This window comes from Panthera onca, chromosome Y, assembly GCF_046562875.1.
Source record: "Panthera onca isolate mPanOnc1 chromosome Y, mPanOnc1 haplotype 2, whole genome shotgun sequence".
Taxonomy (NCBI): domain Eukaryota; kingdom Metazoa; phylum Chordata; class Mammalia; order Carnivora; family Felidae; genus Panthera; species Panthera onca.
In genome coordinates, this window is record NC_138358.1 from 25,519,090 (window position 1) to 25,543,216 (window position 24,127).

The window sequence follows — 24,127 nt, forward strand, 5'->3', positions numbered from 1 at the left end:
ATAGGGCAAAGTACTGAGTATGATCCAGAATGGGTAACCTGTCAAGTTCAATACTGATTATGATCCAGAATGGGCATCTCTTCAAGGTACGTGCTGGCTTCAGTACAGAATAGGCACCTCTTCAGGGTAGGTTCTGGGTACGATCCAGAATGGGCATCGCTTCAGGTTAGACACCCAATCCAAGTAGATACTCAGTACAATCCAGAATGGACATCTCTTCAAGGGAGGCACTATCTACAATCGAGAAGGGGAACCACTTCATGATAGGTACTGAGTACATCCAGAATAAGCACCTGTTCAACGTTCGTACTAGGTATGATCCAAAATGGGCACTTCATCAAGTTTGATACTGGGATTGACTCAGAATGGGCTTGGGCAACTGTGACTCATTGCCCCCTGCCTGTTTTCATTTAGCCCACAAACTAAGAATGGGTTTTGCATTTTTAAATCATCAGGGAACAAATTAAAAGAAGGGCAATATCTCATGGCATGTGAAAATTATATGAAATTCAACATTTAGTGTCTACACATCAAGTTTTATTGAACATAGCCTTGCCTGTTTGGGTAAGTGTTGCCTGTAGCTAATTCCACTCTACAACAGCAAAACCGAGTAATTACAATGGGGATCCACAAGGCCCCCAGAGCCAAAAGTACTTACTTTCTGGTCCCAAACAGAAAACATTTGCTGCTGTCGACGTCTGGCCTAGCACTTTCGAATACATGAAGGTTAGATTAAGTTTAAAAAACTGTAAAGTGATCTTATTTTACTGTAAAACTATAAAGTGATCTCTTTAATATTTTATAGTACAAATATTTGAAAATGCTCAATAATAAATGATTTGGATAGAGAAAATCCCAAACCACTAAGAACTGACTAAGAAGGCCAAAGCCAAGAAGTTAAAATAAAAGTGAATACATACATTAAAAAAATAAGTTGGGGAATCTATAATTATATACAAACTTGACCCTGAGCTCCAGGCACACTGGCTAAAAATGAGAAGAAACTTTTCCTCAGTCTCTCTCTCTCTCAGGCCTGAGAGTAATTTCTTAAGTGTCTTTCTACCACCACTTGTTATTACAAAAAATACTACTGGTAAGCTTCATGAAATAGGTCTTTGATTAGTAAGAAATTGTATACAGAGAAAGAGTCCCAAAGCTTGGGATCATGGCCAAAGCAGAGGGTGGCACCTATTTAAACTAAATCTGGATTCTTCGTGTTTAAAGCTCCCAGGACCCAGATGGCGTCTGTTTCTCCTTGGAAACATGTTGGAGGGAGATTACTCACATATAATGTTTTAAACCCTGAGGCCTGATTTACTCTAGAAAATGTTTGTATCATGAAGGAGGGTCTCCATCCCAGGGTGCTGCTATTTTCCATGCAGGACTTCCAGCATGCAAATTTATGATACTAAAATAACGTATAGAGAAAGGCTGTGGAAATGAGGAGTAAGGAGTGGTAAGCATCCATCGTCACTGGGAGGTGAGGTTTTCACTTGAATGACCTAAAGGAACACACTGAGGACCTCAAGCCAACACTGTTCTTTGGAACATTTTAAAATCAGAACCTCAGGAAATCCCTGAGAATTTCATTTCAACTCAGGAGTTCTCTTGAATACGTTATTTTGTTGGTAAACAAGGACACTATGTCAGCAAAGTTAAAGGAGTTAATGGAATCTGTATTTTGGCCTCTTTTTGCACAAAATAGATGGACCTCTTTCTGTCCCAAAGGAAGAGTCACCCATATTTTGTCCTTAAGTATGCACAATGGTAATATCTTTCCAGAGGCAAAATGTCATGACAAGGCTGGGCGTAGGACACCTGTCCGAATAGCAAACTTGAATTCCTCGTAACAAGATGCAACAAATGGGAAAGAATATGACCTCAATTCTTGCAAACAAATAATTGCCTATTCTAAGTGAACTCAGAGTTTCATTGCTAATCAGCAGAGACAATGACTTTGTCCAAATGGGCCCTCATTGAAAGTTCTCCTGTCATTCTGGAGAAGACCTGGCGACTTGTGAGTTGAACAAAACACAGAGAGATTAAAATATCCAATAAATATGTGATTTAAATGGGGGCCCTAATGAGACCTCCCGACCATTCAGTTACAGAGGATTTCAGTACGTGATGACCAAAACCCTGCTTGGAGATCACATTCTTACCCTGAAGATCAGAAGTCTTCATTTCACTATGAAACAGCAGACATGCTGGGAAGTGATGCTTGCCCATCTGATCTGAATTTGTGTGCATTCTTTTCTGAAAGTCACTTTGGGGGGCTTCTCACAGGAAGAGGATGATATCCATAAGACACTAGCCACCAAAGCACATTGCAGCAGGACGGGAAATTCGGGAGAACAAGTACACACTAGTGGCCTCAACTGGAAAGCATGTAGCAGGCTCAACCAGAAGCTATGTCTGAACCGCAGACTTGAAGTCAACCTTATTTGTCCCCTGACTCCACATGGACAAAGCCACCTGATTCGGTCCAGTGACATGGTTCAGGTCTGTGCAGTGTCCAGTATGTCCCTCCACAACAACATCTAGGGACACTCACTAATTTTATTATGGAACAGGTGCTTTCAGGAAAGGCATGTAATTTGTATGAACACTGCATTAACATTATAGTATACCAAATTTATTTATTTTTTAAATGTTTATTTAATGTTTAGAGAGATAGACAGAGCGTGAGTGGGAAAGGGGCAAAGACGGAAGGAGACAAAGAATCCGAAGCAGGCTCCAGGATCTGAGCTGTTAGCACGAGACTGATGTGGGGCTTGAAGCCACAAACCGTGAGATCATGACGTGAGCCCACGTTGAATGCTTAACCGACTGAGCCACCCAGGCGCCCCTATACTGTAGCAAATTTATACAAGACATGATGTTCTTGAAATTTTGTACGTCTATCAACTGATACTTGTCAATGTATTCAAGAAAACCGATAAATATCGTAATGCTACGACTAACTCAATCCATTTCAGTATTATGAACTGCAACATGGACACATTATGTGTCATAATTCAGTAAGAAACTGTCAATAATTTGTCCGGATAAAGTATGAATGACACCATAATTTCTAAGGGTTAGTGGCCAAATTAATCCTTATATATATCCTTTCAACAGTATCTTCTTAAAAGCAGGTTAATTTTTAGTCTTCCCAAGGACTGGAAAGAACTCACAATATTACACACCTACCTTATGATTGGTTACAAGCTATACATATGATATTTTTTAAGAAAAAAAGTCAGAGTTTCCCTAGAGAACATTTAGTGAACTTTGAATTCAACACTCATTCATGATAGTGACCATTACTGAAACAGGAAAAGAAGTAACCATCTTACCCAATCAACTACTACAAACGTAGAGTTCATAGCAAATGCAAGACAGAAATCATTCCTGTTGTACTATGCACATACTATGTACTATGTACTATGTACTATGCACATACTATGTACTATGTACTATGCACATAGTACATACTATGTAATAACAAAATAAATGCATGCATAAATTGAAAGGATAAGGACTGGAAAGAAAACAAATGAATGGCTTGGAGATGCAATGATCGCTACGTGGAAACCCCCAAATAATCAGCATACCAATTATTGAACAAATGGTAGAATTTACCAGGTTGGGCTACGATAAGATCAATATAAAAGTTTATTGCATTTAAAGTTATCATAAATGACTTAGAATAAATATTTTCGAAAATTATGGTTTATCATCCAATGTCTGGTACCTTGTAAAGTTCAACATGCTAGAAGTTTATAGAGAAACACCTTACAGTAGACTTAGGTAAATTCTTTGGTCAGGTACAATTGTTTCGCAATGGACAATTAATCATTGGAAAGAATGAATAGACTCATCCAGAAACACACCGATACATGTATGGAAAAAGGATATTAATAGAGGTAGCAATGCACTAACTTGGGGACTCATCAATTAATATGACAGGATAATTGGTGATCAATAGAAAAACTAAAGCACATGGACTACTTTTCATGTCTTTATTTTTTTTAACTTTTATTAACTTATTGAGAGAGAGTGCACATGGGACAGGGTTAGAGACAGAAGGAGAGCAAATCCCAAGCAGGGTCTGCTCAGCACAGAGCCTGACCTGGGGCTCGATGCCACAATCACAAGATTATGACCTCAGCGGTATGAAGAGTTGGATGTTTAATGGATTGAGCCACTACCCACATACGCCTGGACTTTTCCTCTCATGTCTTTTTTTTTTTTAAGAGCTATATTTGCATAGTGAAAGCCATGACTTATTTGTGAACTATATCTCTGTGGTTTTTAAAACAATGTTTATTTTTGAGAAACACAGAGAGAGACAGAAGGCGAGTAGGGGAGACACAGAGAGAGAGAGAGAGTCAGAGACGCAGAATCTAAAGCAGGCTCCAGGCTCTGAGCTGTCAAGACAGAGCCCGACGCGGGGCTCAAACTCACCAACCATGAATCGTGACCCGAGCTGAAGTCGAATGCTTATCTGACTGAGCCACCCAGGCACCCCTCATTTTATATCTTAAACAAACCTCATTACTGATAGATGAAGGACATGAAAAAGAAACCTGTTACAGGATTTTATGAGAAAATATACTGTAATGTTTCTCGGGGTAGGGAAAATATATTTTGGACCTACTCCATCAAGAAATACCCAACATTCTATTAGATAGGTTGTTCTGCCTGTGATATTTATTGGGTTCCCTTCAGCTTTAAAAAGCTCATGTGTGCATATGATTGAAACAATCTCATTCGATACATAAAAGCATGTTCCATTAAGAGCAAATGCCTTACTCATTCTTCCAAATTTTCCAAGTTTCAGGCTTACAAGTTTCTAACTTAGTGAAAATGCTCCCTGGATACTGCTGAGCAATTTTGTAAATTGAGTTTGTGAACTTGACCCTGAGTTCCTCCAAAGAATTGGGTTTTGATGAATGAACAATCAGACTAAGGTATCTGCATCAATCCTCTGTTCATATACAATTATTAAAACTTAAAATTGCACATGGCCCTTATGACTCCCCCTCTAATTGGGATGTGGTCAGAATGGACTATTCCCCCAGCATGGATCTGGGAAAATAAAGGGCTTCTGTTTGTAACTATGATGTGGAGAATGGAATAGGTTCCCCTAGCAATTAAACCATTAGGGGAGTAAAAAACAGCTCTGAAATCATCCTATGTTTCAGTTAAATATGTGCGGAAGAATCTCAAAAGAACATTTTTGTATACAAGCTATGCCATTTTTAAAAGACACCGTAGGAAAGAGATCTGTGTGCAAGGCCCACTGATACGCACAGATAAATGACTGTTGCCCAGGTTCTGTAATTGTGATACTGTAAACTAGCCAGATCTCTCCTAAGACCCATAGGAGCAAGACATTTCATTTTTGAAAACTCTCTAGCAAAAATATGTTTTTAATAATACAACCCTAAGTGTTCACTCTCATGGTCCGCCACTGCGGTGTTTCTATCATGAAGACCGCATGGGAGCTATACCGCCCGGAGCCAGTTGCAAGAACATAGGTGCATTGGTAAACTTAGCCAAGGAAAGCCTTAGAACTCATTCTCCAGTCTAGAAAGAATTATTCCTGTACATGTCTTTAGGAACGCCCTTCTTCTGCCCCTAGAAACACAATATATAACTAAACTTTGACTTCTCTTCAACCTTTCACCAAAATGACCTACATGCCAAGGTTACTGTGTGGGCTTTATTGAAAAAGCAACTTGTTAATTCGTATTTTACCTAGTTGCTTAATTAACAGAGAATGAGATTAAGCATCTGCCTACATTCCATTGTCTCTTCCCCACTTGAAAATGTTTTCATTCTATACTCAGATGTGCAAAGAAATGTTATGACATCTTGATTTATTGAAAAGTAGATCTAATCCTCCCCACCTCATTAAGAGAGGGAGATGATCACACACAGTCAACCTATCAAATCTGAGCAGGACAGTTCCTTCCATTCATGTTCTTACATGGCTTGGTCTTTTGGATAAGGGCTCAGTCTACCATGGCCCCACTAAGAAACGCTTATCTCCAAGATGACATCTGTGTCCATTGGCAAACCACCGTGACTTCATGGTTCTCAGGAGAAGGAAGACTGGGTACACATTGCTTCCCTGAATGCTCACACAGAAACCCGTGTGGTCTGGATCCTGGACTTGGTCATATCTGTGTCATCTATCCTGCTGGGAAGTTGTGCCATGCACCCCTGGTCCCCAAGCCTGTACACAGAAGCCTTCACTCCCTCTCTGCAGCCTCTGTTGACCCTGTGCCCTTCTCAGCACCTCTGTACCTCCCCATTACACTTACATAAACTTCTACATTCCCTACATGTCACACAAAAGTTCAGGTGAGCCATACCCCACTCCTCCAACCTATGAAGTCACAACTCTCAGGCAATATCTCTGTATCCTTCCCAAACCATGAGAGACCACAAGCCATTGTGACAATTGGCTTTCTTTGAGAGCACTGTCATGGCCCCAGTAGACACCAGGGAGAGAGGCTCTAGCATTCCAGGACATTTTCAGTTGGGAAAAATGAGGTTTCTAATCACTACACACTGTAGGCTTCTCAATCCATTACCTGTGTCTATCTCATATCCCCCTTCAAGAAGGTGCCAAGAAGCCAGCCCAGTCTTAAGAAGTGCTATGGCATGAATGTTTGTGACCAGCCAAAACCCACCTCTAAATACTTTTCCCTACTGGGTTGGTATTTGGAGGTGGGGCCTCTGGCAGGTGTTTAGGTCATAAGGGTAGAGCCCTCAAAATGGAATTAGTTCCCTTATAAAATAGACCCCAGAGAGATCTCCCACCCCTTTGGCAATGTGAAGACATAGCAAGAAGACGGCCATCTATGAACTAGGAAATGGGTTCTCACAAGACACTGAATCTACCTGTGCCTTGATCTTGGGCTTGCGGCCTCCACAACCACAAGAAATGAATTTCTGTTGCTTATTAAGCCACCGAGTCCATGGTATCTGTTATAGCAGCCCGAAAAGTATGACACAGGGGCAGAAGTTTTCAAGACACCACTGAAGAAGCCAGATTTGGCCAGAGATTGCTATTGACAATTCTTATTCAAGTCCTCTGAGAACCAAATTAATGAAAACAAAAATATTGTGCTAGTTAGTCACATTTTACTTAGCAAAGAACATCACTGGGTAGAAGAATATTCACTGGGTTTCCAGACAATTTCATCTCATGCCTTCTGCACTCTTTTCTTTAATACTTAATGATGGAGCCACCCCCAAGCAATATGTACCAGCCAGGTACTAAAATGATACTGCATGCTGTTCCTCACACCTGCAGATAAAACCCTTCCTACGATGACATTCAAACAGGCCTGCATTATACCTGAGTGGAGGTCAAAGTATTTCATGCAGGACCAAGCTTGGGAACTGATCATTTATCCATTTTCAGGACCCTGGGAGTCCTCTATTCTGACCCACTGCAAAATTTCAATTCTGGGACTGCTGGGCAAAAATGTTTTGTCTGGACGCACAGAGGGATCACTAGAAGAATTACAGCCCACTGTCCAACTAAGTCCAATATTATAATCTGATAAAATGAAAGAGGAAGTTGCCTGGTGGAAAGTAGGGGATCCTTCACAGGGCTGTGAGCAGGGCTCGGCACAGTGAGGTCTGTGGCTGCCGGCCAGATGAACTGTCCACATAATAGCATCTGAGCGGTTTAAACGCTACAACCTGCCATGGGCATCGTATCTTCCTAATTAGAGATAACTCCTCTGAGCAGGACCGTGTTGGCAGACATAAAAGACGATGTGGAGCCCAGCCATCTCACTCAGATTTGAAATGAGGCTCTGGATCCCCCATTGTCTTTGGGCGAATGCAGGGCACCAAAGCAACTGCTTTCTTGCAAAATGTGTAGGGCGACAGAAGGGAAAGAGAAGTGGGACCTGCCCACAGAGAGACACATGTGGGCATCCAGGTACAGCTGGCAATGGGGAATGGAGACAGGGAAGCAACTACATACACCCAGGGGGCCGGGGCAGGGCCAACAGGGATGGAAATGGACATGCTGTCTGCAGGAAAAGGTGCACAGGTATCATGGAGCCCACACCACAAAACAAGGAAGAGGCAGGGCAGGGACTCTGTCATTTGCTAGGTGTTTTACTAGGTGACAGATTAACCTCTTGCGGGCCCAGTTTCCTCATGGACAAAGTGAGGACCCTCATACCTAACTATCAGCATCGCCTGTAGGGTCAGACACAAATCCTCACCACAAATATTGTCCTAGGTAGAAGCAACTTCTTTTTAAGGACACTATTGCGCAGAGAGGGGACAAGATGGTGGAAAGGCATGGGCATTTTTTTGCATCTCGTGCCTCTGAAATGCAGCCAGATCAACACTACACCATCCTGCACACCTAGAAAACTGATTGGAGGATTAAGACAACAATCTGCACAACCTGAAGAAGAGAGTTGAGCAGGTACGTGGTGTGGAGAGGTGAACTGGGAGAGACAGAAGCCGAGGAGGGCAGGGAGAGGTTTTTGCTTGCAGAGACAGGACAGAGATGCAGTGGGGGGGGGGGGGGGGAGAGTACAGAGAGCATATATGAAAAGACCCAATGCTAATAGAATCCCCAATGGGTAAAAACTCAGAGCTTTCTCCCCTAAGGTCAGGAACAAGACAGGGATGTCTGCTCTCGCCACTGTTATTCAACATAGTATTGGAAGTCTTAGCCTCAGCAATGAGACAACACAAAGAAATAAAAGGCATCCAAATTGGCCAGGAGTAAGTCAAACTTTCACTCTTCACAGATGACATGATATTCTATATGGAAAACCCAAAGATTCTACTAAAAAACTGCTAGAACTGATCCATGAATTCAGCAAAGTTTCAGGATATAAAATCAATGCACAGAAATTGATTCCATTCCTATACACCAATAATGAAGCAACAGAAAGAGAGATCAAGGATTGATCCCATTTACAATTGCACTAAAACCCATAAAGTACCTAGGAAAAAATCTAACCAAAGAGGTGACAAATCTATACACTGAAATCTATAGAAAGCTTGTGAAAGAAATTGAAGAAGACACAAAAAAATGGGAAAAGATTCCATGCTCCTGGATAGGAGGAACAAATATTGTTAAAATGTCAATACTACCCAAAGCAATCTACATATCCCTATCAAAATAACACCAGCATTCTTCACAGAGCTAGAACAAACAATCCTAAAATTTGTATGGAACCAGAAAAGACACCAAATAGCCAAAGCAATCTTGAAAAAGAAAACCAAAGCAGGAGGCATTACAATCCTGGACTTTAAGATGTATTACAAAGCTATAATCATCAAGACAGTATGGTACTGGGACCAAAACAGACACTCAGCTCAATGGAACAGAATAGAGAACATAGTATTGGAAATGGACCCACAAACATATGGCCAACACATCTTTGACAAAGCAGGAAAGAATATCCAATGGAATGAAGACAGTCTCTACAGGAAGTAGTGCTGGGAACACTGGACAGCGACACGCAGAAGAATGAACCTGGACCACTTTCCTACACTGTACACAAAAATAAACTCAAAATGGATGAAAGACCTAAATGTAAGACAGGTAGCCATCAAAATCCTCAAGGAGAAAGCAGGCAAAAACCTCTTTGATCTTGCCCGTGGCAACTTCTTACTCGACACGTCTCCAGAGGCAAGGGAAACAAAAGCAAAAATGAACTACTGGGACCTCATCAAAATAAAAAGCTTCTGCACAGCAAAGGAAACAGTCAGCAAAACTAAAAGGCAACCGACAGAATGGGAGAAGATATTTGCAAATGACATATCAGATAAAGGGTTAGTATCCAAAATCTATAGAGAACTTATCAAACTCAAGACCCAAAAAACAAATAATCCAGTGAAGAAATGGGCCAAAGACATGAATAGACACTTCTCCAAAGAAGATATCCAGATGGCCAACTAACACATGAAAAAATATTCAACATCACTCATCATCAGGGAAATACAAATCAAAACCACAATGAGATACCACCTCACACCTGTCAGAAAGGCTAACATTAACAACTCAGGCAACAACAGGTGTTGGTGAGGATGCGGAGAAAGAGGATCTCTTTTGCATTGTTGGTGGCAATGCAAGCTGGTGCAGCCACTCTGGAAAACAGTATGGAGGTTCTTCAAAAAACTAAAAATAGAACTACCCTATGACCCAGCGATTGCACTACTAGGCATTTATCCACGGGATACAGGTGTGCTGTTTCGAAGGGACACAGGCACCCCCATGTTTATAGCAGCACTATCAACAATAGCCAAAGTATGGAAAGAGCCCAAATGTCCATCGACAGATGAATGGATAAAGAAGATGTGGTATATACATACAATGGAGTATTACTCGGCAATCAAAAAGAATGAAATCTTGCCATTTGCAACTACGTGGATGGAACTGGAGGGTATTATGTTAAGCAAAATTAGAGAAAAACAAATATATGAATTCACTCATATGAGGCATTTAAGATACAAAACACAAACATATGGGAAGAGAAGCAAAAATAATATAAAAACAAGGAGGGGGATAAAACATAAGAAACTCTTCAATATGGAGAACAGAGGGTTACTGGAGGGGGTGTGGGAGGGGAATGGGTTAAATGGGTAAGGGGCTTAAGGAATCTACTCCTGAAATCATTGTTGCACCATATGCTAACATGGATGTAAATGATAAAAAATAAATAAATTTTAGAAAGCATTTGCCTCAAAAAAAAAGATAGCACTGCCTGTTTAGTATAAACATGAGAGACTATTAATTTCTTTGTTTCTTTTTTAAATAATAGGTTTCTTTCGTGCAATAGTTAATAGCATATAGCCATCCAGGGTGTAGGAACCTATTCTTGGTCTGATTAGTAGTGGACACTATCAGTAAATTCATTTAATACATTAAAAAACAACTTACGGGGTTGATTTCCAGCTTTGTAACTTACTACCTGCCTGACACGCTATAAATTATTTAAGCTCTCAGACTGAGTACTGCCTCAGCTCCATATAGTAAGTGCCTCACGGGGTCTTGTAAAAATTCAAAAATTGCACGTGTAAAAACACCTGGTATGCGTGTATACCCGGTGAATACATATTCTTACATATACATACATATACACTCATACACGTTTATGTGTCCATAACAATAAATATCATTTCACTGCCATTTCTTTGGTCAAAATCTCAGCAAGTAAGACTCTTTTATGCTCTATTTGTCACAGAAAGTGACCTTCTATTGCTTATCATTTGTGGTGCAGTTTTGTTGTTTTTGTTTAGAAAACATTTTCCAGGGTCACCTGGCTGGCTCAGTCAAAAGACCACGAGATTCTTCATCTTGGGGCCATCCGTTCCAGCCCCATGTTGGGTGTAGAGATTAATTCAATAAACAAATAAATAATTAAGCTGGAAAGGAAAGGGAAGAAAAGGAAAGGAAAAGAAAAAGGAAAGGAAACGAAAAATAATTCTCCATAGGAGCTCTGTGGACACTGACCCTTGACATAAGCTCCTATCACACCAGGTTATACAATTGTTTCAATTGTCCAATTGTTTCAATCCTAAAGGGTTCCACTGCACTTTCCATGTCCGGTTTGCAGGCTCATGTAAGTTTCAGGCCTTCTAAAGGTACAGACAGACAACAACATATAGTATGTGTATCCATCATTTGAACAATACATCTGCTGTCACTGCTATATTCCAAGTTTGAGTTACATCCCATCAATGAAGATACATGCATGTGTGTCCATGGGTTAACATGCTTATTTTCTTACTCACCTTCTGTGTTTTGGACATACCCATACCTGATGTTATACTTGTATAGTCATCTCTGTTTTCTTTGTGTGTGTGTGTGTGTGTGTGTGTGTGTGTGTGTGTATGATTTGAGCTACAACACGTCATTTGCGTTTCTCGTTGCCTTTTGAACTTGACTCACTGTTTAGGGTTAACATGAACAGGGAAGGTATTTCTAAAGCTGGTACTGTCCCAGTGTTTCAATTAGTGTACTTTTAAAACCACATTAAGACCACCTGTCATGGCCCACATGGTAAGGGTGTCACAGTACAATTCACTTCAATGTTTGTCTGTCCAGGACAGCATACTCAAGAAATATGACTGAAGTGACACTGTGGTTCTAATGAAGATCACGCCTCAGAGAGAGCACTTCCTAAAGTAATGGCCCCTTTCAGCTACATAAATGTCAAGGCAAGGCAGGGGGCCTTCAGTTGGTTACAACTTTACACTTCTGTGAGCTTTTTCTGTACCAGACGCTGATTTAGGTAGCAAAACTCAGTGCATTGGATAGACACTGACAGTCTGCTGACACCCTGGCATAACCATGTCTCTTTTTCTTAGATTCCGATTTTTGCTCAGTGCTCTTACCAAAAAAAGGTCATTTAAAAAGCATGTGGGGAGCCTGGGTGGCTCAGTCGGTTAGGCGTCCGACTTCAGCCCAGGTCATGATCTCACGGTTCGTGGGTTCGAGCCCTGCGTCGGTCTCTGTGCTGACAGCTCAGAGCCTGGAGCCTGTTTTGGGTTCTGTGTCTCCCTCTTTCTCTGTTCCTCCCCTGCTCTCACTCTGTCTCTCTTCTCTCTCAAAAATAAAGATTAAAAATAATTTTAATAAAATAAATAAAATAAATAAAAAGCATGTTCTACATCTCAGTAGGTGAAATGTTTGATTATAGGGTCATGTTTTCTTTCTTTCTTTCTTTCTCTCTCTCTTTCTTTCTTTTCTCTTTCTCTCTTTCTTTCTTTCTTTCTTTCTTTCTTTCTTTCTTTCTTTCTTTTGTACTATTTTGCTTTAGCTTTCTTTGGCAGGAATTACCTTTACGATATTGCATCTCAAAGTTTCAACTTGAAGCAGGAACAATGACTTAAACTGTGGACCTACTGTAGGTGCAGATTAACAGCTCCCATTCCAAACAATGACAGTCTGAAACCAAACAAGATCACCACGTGATTTTTACATACCTTAAAGTTTGAGAAGCACACAAGCGAGGCATGGCAAGGACAGCTCCGTTTGCAACTTTAGTCCAATGGTTTTAAAATTTGGATACACGTTGGGGCACCTGGGTAGCTCAGTTGGTTAAGCATCTGAGTTTTCATTTTGGCTCAGGCTATGATCTCGTGGTTTGTGGGATGGAGACCCACATCTCGCCATTGGGATTCTCACTCTCCACATCCTCTATCCCCCTCCCCTACTCATGTGTACATGCTCTTTCTCTCTCTCAAAATCAATAAACATAGATAAATAAAATAAAAATGGGAAACACATTACAAACTGCATTAAGAGATTTAATAAGAGATTTTGTCACCCTGTTCTAGGGAGGCGTTGGGATTTTTTTTTTAAATGCCCACTGTTTAGGCTAATGTGCAACTGCTAACATTAAGAACTGTTTTAATTAGGGGGCGGCTGGATGGCTCAGTTAAGTGTCCGACTTCGGCTCAGGTCATGATCTCACAGTTCGTGGGCTCAAGCCCCAACTCAGACTCTGTGCTGACAGCAACAAGCCTGAAGCCTGCTTCAGATTCTGTGTCTCCCTCTCTCTCTGCCCCTCCCCTGCTCATGCTCTGTCTTTCTCAAAAATAAACATTAAAAAATTAAAAAAAGAACTGTTTTAATTAGTATTGAGAAGAAAATAAAAGAAATCCCTATGATTTGCAAAAAGAAAATATAAAAATTGGTTTGTATGTATATATGTAACCACACTCAAAATTTTTTTACAAAGAACCAAGGATCTGATCTTGGGTGATTAGAATTAAAAATGCAAGCAGTGTAGGGGTGCCTGGTTGGCAAAACGTGTGTGACTCTTGATCTCCGGGTTGTGAGTTCAGGCCCCATGTTGGGTGTAGAGATCACTTAAAAATAAAATCTTTCAAAAATCATTTAAAAATGGAAATAGTATAAAAAACAACATAGATTTGGTGGATTTGAAAATCTATGCAAAGAGGGGTGCCTGGGTGGCTCAGTCAGTTGAGCAACTAACTCTTGATTTGTGCTCATTATGATCTCATGGTCATGGGATCAAGCCCTGTGTAGGGTGCCTCTTGAGTGTGGTGCCTGCTTGAGATTCTCTCTCCCTCCCTCCCTCTGCCCCTTGCCCATTTGCGCTCACACATGCTTTCTCTCTCTCTCTCAAAATAAATAAATGATACTTAAAATAAAATCTTTGCAAAGAGAACAGAGACAATATTGTGACAAGTGAAACTTTTAAATACTAAGAATGTTTACTCCTAAGTGCCATACAAGCATCTCAAACTTAGTATCTAAGGATGCGGACTCCTACGCACATCAAGATCTGAAGGATTTTAGATTTTTCCCTCTTTGCAACTCAATGAGGTGCCTGCCACCATTTCATGGATGTTGGCAGAATACATGAGATCTTGGGTCAGAGGTGAAGGAAAGATTATTATTCACAACACATCAAGGAGCTGGAGCACTTACCCTGTTTTCATCATTTCCACCTGCCCCAATGTCTTTAGGGGTGAAGCAAATGTGCTAAGATGGGTGTGTACATGTGCTGTGGGTTAGGTTACAGGACAGCAATCCTGAGCTGGAGGAAAATGAATGGTTTATAACAGGAAGTAGACACTGAAAACCACTGTGGTGCTGGTATCTCCCCAGGAAGACATTATTTTTTCTTTGGTTAGAGAGACCATGAGCGGGGGAGAGGGAAAGAGGGAGAGAGGGAAACCCAACCAGGCCTGCGCTCAAAGAGGAGCCCATCGCAGGGCTTGATCGCATGACCCTGAGATGCTGACCTGAGCCGAAATTCAGTTGGTCGCTCAACAAACTGAGCTACGCAGGCACCCCACCGGGAACACATTTCTAAGGGAATAAAAAACAGCATACAGAAGTTGTGGACAATTTGGTTTGCTAGAGTTCTAAGTAATTCCAATAGGTTAGGTCATCTAAATGTAATAACAGAAAAAAAATTTAGAGAAAAACTTTGTACTTTTCCATTAGGGCTTCTAACAAAAGAATTTGATCTTTGTGTGTATCTAATCAAGCCAGATTTTCAAACAGTAATTCAAAGATCAGTGGGTATTCTTCCATCAATTTCATTAAACCATCTTTATAAATTGAAGTTTAATAAGTACGCCTTAATATATTAATAAATAGTAAAATATTAATGCTTATGAATCATAATAAAACACTAACGCTTAAAATCTGTAAAAAAGAAGGCACTGACCACACAATTATCTTCTCACATATGAACTTGTTGATGACATAATTGGAAACAATGAGAATGACACCTGCTATCCATTAAGTGAGAATAATTTGCCAGGCACTCCACTAAGTCTTGTGTTAACGTCCCTTTAATAAAACCTTTGTGCCCCACTGTTCTAACCATCTAATTTCATGCCTCAAGAGGTAGAGCCTTAGAGAGCCTGCCGAGTTGAAAAAGTCACATTAACTGCATCAAGCTTCTGAAGGCAGGCACACCCAAGTTATCCGCATCCAAACTTGTGCTCATGAGAACATAAATAAGCAATAGGTTAAACGTGGCTCAGACACACATCTGATGCTATAGACAAAGTACTTGTTTCTGGAAACACATCCAATACTATAGACAAAGAACTTGTTTCCTATTTCTTGCACCTGGGTATGCTTGAAACAATTACATTGAAACCATTATATCTTTCCTGTAGATTGAAAACTACTTAAAACAAGATGATACCTGAATTTGTGCCATCTAAGCCTTACAGACAATCACACTCTATCTAAGGTCTCCTGTATCCTAGAAACACATGTACATTCTCGTGGGTTGACTAACTTTATGAAAACAAAAATCTAAAAATGTACACAATCTTTTTTTTTTTAACGTTTATTTATTTTTGAGACAGGGAGAGACAGAGCATGAACAGGGGAGGGTCAGAGAGAGAGGGAGACACAGAATCCGAAACAGGCTCCAGGCTCTGAGCTGTCAGCACAGAGCCTGACGCGGGGCCCGAACTCACGGACCGCGAGATCATGACCTGAGCCGAAGTCGGCCGCTTAACCGACTGAGCCACCCAGGCGCCCCCACAATCTCTTTTTTAAACAACAAAGCTTCTTCTCTGTATTTCATTCACATTTCCCTCCTTATACAGCCACACATTTGACAGCCACATGTTTTCATGGCTGTATGATCTTTCTATCAGTTTACAAAACATTTTTTACTCATTTATTCACTAGCACGGAGTTGGTTTTAACTCTCCTTTTTCATTCTTTTGGGTTATTTCCAAATATGTGTTCATTTAAAATATTTAAACAAATATGTGTTTATTTTAAAACAGTATTAGACAGTAAAGTACTTATCCATTTTTATGCCCATTTTAAATGTTTTCATCACATGGCCATTCAGAAATTTTGAAGCAACAATGTGTGACTATAGAATTTTCATTATCAACTTAATGGCATAGTGTTACTATCATTATTTTATCCCCCACCCCACTCCACATTGATTAAAGTAGAATCATTTTTTGGCTGGGTATAACTGGTCATGAGGAGCATCGCCCTCGCAGGCGAACTCAAAATCTGCTGATGCACTGTTCAGCAACAGCTGGTGGCAAAGGAAAAATCTGTAAAGCAGGGCTGAGAAGAAAAGAAAGAAAGAAAGAGGAGAAAGCTCTGCAGAACAAAAACAGGAGGCAATCCTCCCTCATCGGCCATTTTCCTCACACTGCTCTGTTCAGCTCCTTTCCTTCCTGTCTTCCAACAAGAACCCACACAAACTCTTGAGTCTTTTCCAGTTACATAAACTCTCTAGGGGAAATCTGATTTACTCTCCGCTAGGAATGGATTCTGCCCCAATTCCGACACTCGAGCCACGTATCTTCTCCCACCTGACCTGCTGACCAAAGCAGGGACTGCCCAATTGGCGGGACTTGGGAGTTATGGAGAATTCTCAGACAAGAGAGGAACGTGCTTTGAAGACCTGATATTCATGGATAGGGCCTGGGGGGTCTGGGAAAAATGCCTGACACTCTGCATTCCTAACAAGCTGCCACGGGATTATCCCTGTGTGGAGACAAGACTTTGAGCCACGAAGGAATAGGCCTCTGATTCTCCAAGTCGGCTGCATATTGGAATCACCCGGGGTGGTTTAACATAGCACTTTAAAAATCTTGAAATTGAGAATTCCAGTTCTTCTCAACATGGGCACATTTTCCCTCCCTGGTGTCTAGAGACATTTTCAGTTATCACAACGCAGACGAGGGTTGGTTGGTTACCTGTATGGAAAAGGTAGAGGCCAGAGATGCTGTGTAATACGTTGCACAGCACAGGACAAGTCCCCTGAGAAAGCACTGTCCAGCCCCAATGTCAATGGTTGCAACGTTGCGAAACCTTTGGGGAACTCCTACTCCAGATCATGTCTGCTACATGTGCTATTTATTGTCACAAAATTAATTCTGAACGACTTCACTGATGGATGACTGGCTAATGTCTGATGAAACATGTTAACCAAGCAACTGGTGTGAATAGTTGCCTTTTTGAAACTGGGAAATGGATTCTGTGTTTAGCTCTATTGTCAAAGACAGTAGGACGGGAGAGCAGATGTCGGCCCGTGTTGGCGAATTTTGGAGTGTTGGCCCTTGAAATCGTTCGTTAATTGAAACCATGAATCCTGCAGGGCAGATTTTTGAGAATGATTCACTGTGCTGTGATGCTTTTAAAAATCAAATTCCTTAAGAAAGAGCTTCTGTGTGTTTTATCACATTATTCTTTGCATGGTGCACTGTAGCTAAGTACTTTATAAACAGAGTGTTTTATGACTGACTTGAAAAGTAAACTATCCTACATCCACAGGACAAAATTGGAGGGTGGCTCGTACCATTGAATCAAAGAGATAAACTTGGCAGTCTTCAGAAACCAGAGGCACATGCTTCTCAGAGAACCACTCGGGAGGGGCGTTTTATGAATTTTATTTCATGCAGTAGCTTATCTTGTATTTTCTGTATTTCCTTTGGAGCTCTGCAAAAATTCTTCACAGAAGGGAAAAAACAAGAAGAAAACTCTCAGTTGGCATTTTTACTGCAGCACAGAAACCAGATATATGTATCAAACAAATGAAGAGAAAGCAAATTTGTCACCAGAACTCCAGAAGCGAAGAACCCAAAGACTGGAAAATAATAATTATCAGGAAGTTTTATGGAATTTCAAAAAAAAAAATGGCATTAATGAAACAGCCTTCAGTGCTGATTCAAACTGTTTACTCATAATTCCACCTGAGTAAAAATGTACATGAAGAAGCCAATAACCATCATTTATTTTCTATCAACTTAAAAAAAATTTTAATGTTTATTTATTTTTGAGAGAGAGAGAGAGACAGAGTGTGAGCGTGGGAGGGCCAGAGAGAGGGAGACACGGAATGGGAAGCAGGCTCCAGGCTCTGAGCTGTCAGCACAGAGTCCGATGTGGGGCTCGAACCACAAACCGTGTGAACATGACCTGAGCCGAAGTTGGATGCCAAACCGACTGAGCCACCCAGGCGCCCCTGACCATCAACTTTTGATGAGTCTGTGTATATATTTGTATGTGTGTGTGCGTGAGTGTATGACACATACCTCACAGGATGGAATTATGAACTCAGATCTCAGGGGGAGGATTTGTGACCTATCAAATAGTTCAAGATTATTCTACATACACAAAAATCCAGCTGTTTTACTCTGCCACCTTACTATATGAAAAAGAGAAAGACAAAGAAAAGAAATAAGAGTAAGTCAAGAATAGAGGGTATCGTGAACAGTCTATCATTCCCAACTGTTGAATTGATCAACCAATAGTCAGCACTGATCGGTACATATTGGAAAGCGTTAGGTCAGTACAAAGACTGAGACTCCAAACGAGCATATTTAAATACTTCTAGAAATAGTCTGTCTATAAAACAGATTCAGGGGTGCCCTATTGGCTCAGTTGGTTGAGTGTCTGGCTTCGGCTCAGGTCATGATCTCGCGGTCCATGAGTTCAAGCACCCTGACACTCTGCACTGACAGCTGGGAGCCTGGAGCCTGCTTCAGATTCTGTCTCTGCCTCTCTCTGCCCCTCCTCTGCTCGCACTCTATCTCTCTCTGTCTCAAAAATAAACATCTAAAAAATAACAAACACAGATTCAGACCTTCAAGTACTTCTATTGTTTTCTTCTGCCAAGAAATAAGTTATAGTCTAGTCTTGCCACATTTAAAAATGTTGCCAGTGCACTAGGATGGGGCCTCAGATTTTCCATAAGACCTCGAAGCTGTTCCTCCAAGCAAGGGGTGCCCCAGTCGCCAAGACCAAATTAAAGAACCCCTTAGCCAAACCTACCACGAGGAGCATCGCGGTGGTGGCTGGTGCTAACATTCCACTTTTGCAATTAGACACATCAGCGAAGGACCTGATGCCACATGGTTTGGATAGAGCAGCACTTTTGGCTTTGAAGCATCAGACCGATGCCCCAAAGGAAGCCGCTGATAGGGTCATCTTTGGCACAGTTACATGGGAACTGAAAACCGGCAGTGTGGCTGGAGAGGCTGGGCTCCGAGCTGGCTTCTCAGACAAGACTCCTGCTCCCACGGTCACCATGCTTTTCATCTCTGCCAACCAACCATAACTGCAGGTATTGGATTGATTGCTTCTGGGCAGTGTGATGTGGTCATGAAGTTACTGCCTGACGTCCCTGTTCACCACTCAAGGAAAGTAAGGAAAATGATGCTTGGTCTCAATAAGGCCAAGATTCTGGGTCAGTTTGAATTTCCGATCATCCAAGCTCCCCGCACTGGTGGAGTTCTGCACTGCTGAGACCATGGACCACTCTGCAGATGGGCTGGCCACCGCTTCTGCGGTTTCCTGACTGGACCAGGGTGAGGACGTGCTGTACTTGCACAGCCTGGCCAAGAAGGCACGGGATGAAGGACTCCTAGCTGATGTTGTCCCCTTCAGACTACCGGGAAAAGATACAGTTCTCAAAGATCAGGGCATTCAGCTACAAATTCTTCTTTCCTGACTGGTGGTGCTTCAGAGACGCTGATGATGGCAGAGGAAAAATCTCTGGCCAGATGTTATAAACCGAAGGCATATTTGAGAGATTTTGTGCATGTGCCTCAGGATGCAAAGGATCCACTTTTACTTGGGTCAACATATGCTCCATAAGCTCCGGAAAAGGCAGCATTAAGAACGTATGGTACTGATGTCTTTGAGTCTCAGGAAGCCTTCTCAGGTCAGCTGGCGGCTGATTTTAAAGCCACAGGTTGGCTTTTGCAAAATACTTGGGAAGAAACACCAAGGTTGGATTACCTCCTCTGGTGAAGATTAACAACTGGGATGGAGGGCTGTCCCTGGCACACTCATTTGGAACCACCGGCTGCCGGTTGGTCATGGCAGCTGCCGACAGATTATGGAAGGATGGAGACCAGTATTGCTTACTGGCTGCCTGTATAACTGGAGGGCAGGGTCATGCTTTGCTAGTGGGAGCTTATCCAAATTAATAGAGACAGAGGAGGTGATCTGGAGTTTCTGTGCAACAGTTGCACTAGGCGATGCCATTTCGATGCATCACCAAATGCTATCTGCAGTTCCTAGCTCCTCGTAGGAAAATACAATTTGTGGCCACTTGTTAAATTCTTTGGAGTTAAGCCTTGCTAGTGTTCCAAGTCTCCCAGTAATCTTGGCTCACTGTTCTTTGAGGGATTTCTTAGTCACCAGATTCTGATACAGTGATACACTTAAAATTTTAGTTTTAGGGGTGTCTGGGTGCCAAAGGCTTAAAGTTAAGCCACCAACTCTTGGTTTGGGCTCAGGTGATGATCTCACAGTACGTGAGTTTGATCCCCACATTGGGCTCTGCACTGGCAGCTGTGGAGCCTGCTGGGGATCTTCCCTCTCCCTCTCCATCTGCTGCTCCCCTGCTCAGTCTGTCTCTCTCAAAATAAATAAGTAAACATTAAAAGAAATAAAAATAAAATTTTACTTTTATGTTTATTTTAAAGGGAGTGGGGGAGAGGGGCAGAAAGAGAATCTTCAATAGGTTGCACGCTCAGTGTGGAGCCCTATGGGGGCTTGATCTCAGAACTGTGAGATCATGACCAGAGCCCAAATTAAGAGTTGGACGCTCAACTGTCTGAGTTTGCCACGTGCCCCTACACAGTGACACGTTAACGCAATTGTTTTTGGTTTTTCCGTTTTCATTAAAGACTAAATGAGTGGTTGCAATTTCGGGAAGAGGTTACCTGAAATTTAGAACCATCCTTGTAACATTTGAAAGTTATAAATTATAAACATTTGAAAATTATTCCTATTTGTGATGTAAAGATAAGGGTTTCCTGTAAAACAGAAACCAATGTGCCTAAAGAAACTTACTTACAAAAAGATAATTCAGAGTTTAAATGTCACTAAAAACCTACAGTCAATATTTAGACATATAAGTACCATGTAAACCTTAATCAAGTGAAAAAGCATTGAAGAAAATGAAAGAAATTATATACTGTGTTTCATTTTTTCTTATATAAAAAAGTTTAGTGTATTGGTAAATTCCCAAAGTCTATGATGGGGATTTGTGAGTCATTAATATTTACTGAGATGCCGTGAAAACTTTTTAAAAAGTTTTTCAAGGTTTTTATTTATTTACTTTGAGAGAGAAAGAGAAAGAGAGAGGGAGAGGGAGAAAGAGAGAGAGAGAGGGAATCCCAAGCAGATTCCATGTTGTCAGTGCAGAGCGTGATGTGAGGCTTGAACTCATGAACTGCAAGACCATGACCTGAACCAAAAACGAAGAGTTGGACTGAGCAATGTGGGTGCCCCAAAAGCGATACTCTTGATGAATAGCAAGATGCCTTTCTCAGGGGAGGTTATCAATAAAAGTGAACGCATGATTCACGTTTCAAGAGAGTGTTCTGAAGGTCTAGGTTGTAGTTGAAGGGTGACAGATTCGACGTAGGAGAGGGACCCATTAGCCTAGAATACCTTTGCTCCATTGACTAGATGAGCACATATTTACCTTCCACTCTTCAGTTCACCTTCAGATTTTCATTAGCCACAATTTCTGCAGCTACCTCCTCACTACTCAGCAGCTGGAGGAACATGCCTGGATCCATGCCAATGTGTGATAAAAAATAATTAATGCTTACTTATTTAATTGGAGAGTGAGAGAGTACGTAAGCACGTGCACCAGTTGGAGGAAAGGCAGAGAGACAGAGAGAGGGAGAGAGAGAATCCCAAGCAGGCTCCACGCTGTCAGCATGGAGCCTGACGCAGGGCTCAATCCCAAAACCATGAGATCATGACCTGAGCCGAAATCAAGAGTTGGATGCTTAATCGACTGAGCCCCGCAGGTATTCTGTGTTGGAAACCTTTTCACATTCACTGCACATTTCACAGGAACACACTGAAATAAGGTAGAATCTGTAGAGAAAGAAAGTGAGACATGAATGTTCTTTGCGGGAGGACCACACAGCCAAGATTGGAATCAGGATCTGAAGCCAAAATGGAGGGTCTTCTGTCTCTTCCAGGAGAGGGCTGCCCAGACTCATTCGGAAGCACATTTTGAGCGGAAACCTGGAATGCTCTCCGGAGCGTTTCAGCCAATGTACTGATAGTGCAGATTGACTAAATAAGAGGTAACAGCCAATATGGATGGAGGAGGTCACCGAGACAATTGGATGAGTTAAACCACAGCCAACTCCCAAATGCGACACTGTCCTTGTGCCCACATTTGGATTTGTGATTCTCCTCAGCCATCTGACTGCATTCCCTCTGGGGTAGAGCTTTGCAGTGGGGACTTTTCTAACGATAGGGAGCTAACCAGGATGTCCTGCTGGGTGTGGGAAAGACCCACTGTATTAACATCATTTTACCAGTGTGTCCAATGTTGAGGAATGTCACCAGCATTGAACAGGCAGGAGAAGATGTGTGGAGAATCTGAGTGAGTCACACACAATGCCAGACACAGAATCATAGCCTCATGAGATTCAGGAAAGGAGGGGAAGGATTCTGGAGGAAACAAGGGATCCCCAAACATGGATTGGCTCCTGGGCTTTGGCCACCCCTTGTTAATGATGAGCATTGATCCTGCCATCCTGCCATGTGGTAGTGGGACCTCTCAGCAGTGAGAAATGTGACAATGCATTCTGGAAATGGACAGTGACGAACTCTGTAAATCAAATCACCCTGGTGCATATTTTTATACTGTGTGCTTTTCTGACACTAATAATACAGGTGCTACTCATAGGCACACATTTTGGACCTCTGTAACTTTAGAGGTTTTTTCTATTCATAATTACCAAATATTTATTTATTATTTAATACTACACAATATGTCACATTAATAAAATATGTGTGTGTATATTCTGGACACTATTTTAGTGACTTTTATCTTAAAAGGATCCTTTTATTTTTATTTAGTTATTTATTTTTACATTTATTGATTGTTGGCAGACAGAGAGAGACCGACCATGAGCAGGGGAGGGGCAGAGGGAGACACGGAATCAGAAGCAGGCTCCAGGCTCCCAGCTGTCAGCACAGAGCCCGACGCGGGGCTCGAACCCACCAACCATGAGATCAAGACCTGAGCCAAAGTCAGACGCTTAACCGACTGAGCCACCCAGGCGCTCCTTAAAAGGATCCTTTTAATAAATATAATTGATTGCTTCTCACGTGTTTCAAAGGACTTTCAAGCCTTGATTGATCGACAATTAACTGTGTAAGGCTAAACAGATGTCCTTTATTGAAACATGAGACATAACTCCTTTAAACTTTGAATTTTCAAGCTCTGTAGAGTTCACTGTCATGCGTTAAACTGCTTTCTTTAGACTGATCAGGCTAAAGATGAGCCAGGATGTTTGAGTAACTTAGGTGTACAAGGACAAGGAGACATTAGCATGTGGGCTCAATTCCAGGTCAGCATCGGTACATTCTCAAGAGTCCATAGATCCAAATATTGGTTTTCAGCTGCAGCCCCAACAAGAGAAGATGCATGGCAGGAGGTGGGGACTGGGATTCATCTTTATTCTGAGGGCGTGGCTGTTCTCGGGGCGTGGCTATTGTCCGGACATGGCAACAGAGCTGTGTGCACTGGAAAATTCTGCAGCCTTAAGACTGAATCTGAGGTCACTTGCCTTGCAAATACAGGGCAACATCACATGCGGCAAGAACAGGCAGGAAGTAAAA

General features: G+C 41.7%; 1 pseudogene; it reads left to right on the top strand.

The window, feature by feature from the left end:
• The first annotated feature begins 29 nt into the window (after positions 1-29).
• LOC145714904 (trifunctional enzyme subunit beta, mitochondrial-like) lies at positions 30-20,451 on the top strand (annotated as a pseudogene).
• The last annotated feature ends 3,676 nt before the right edge of the window (positions 20,452-24,127 follow it).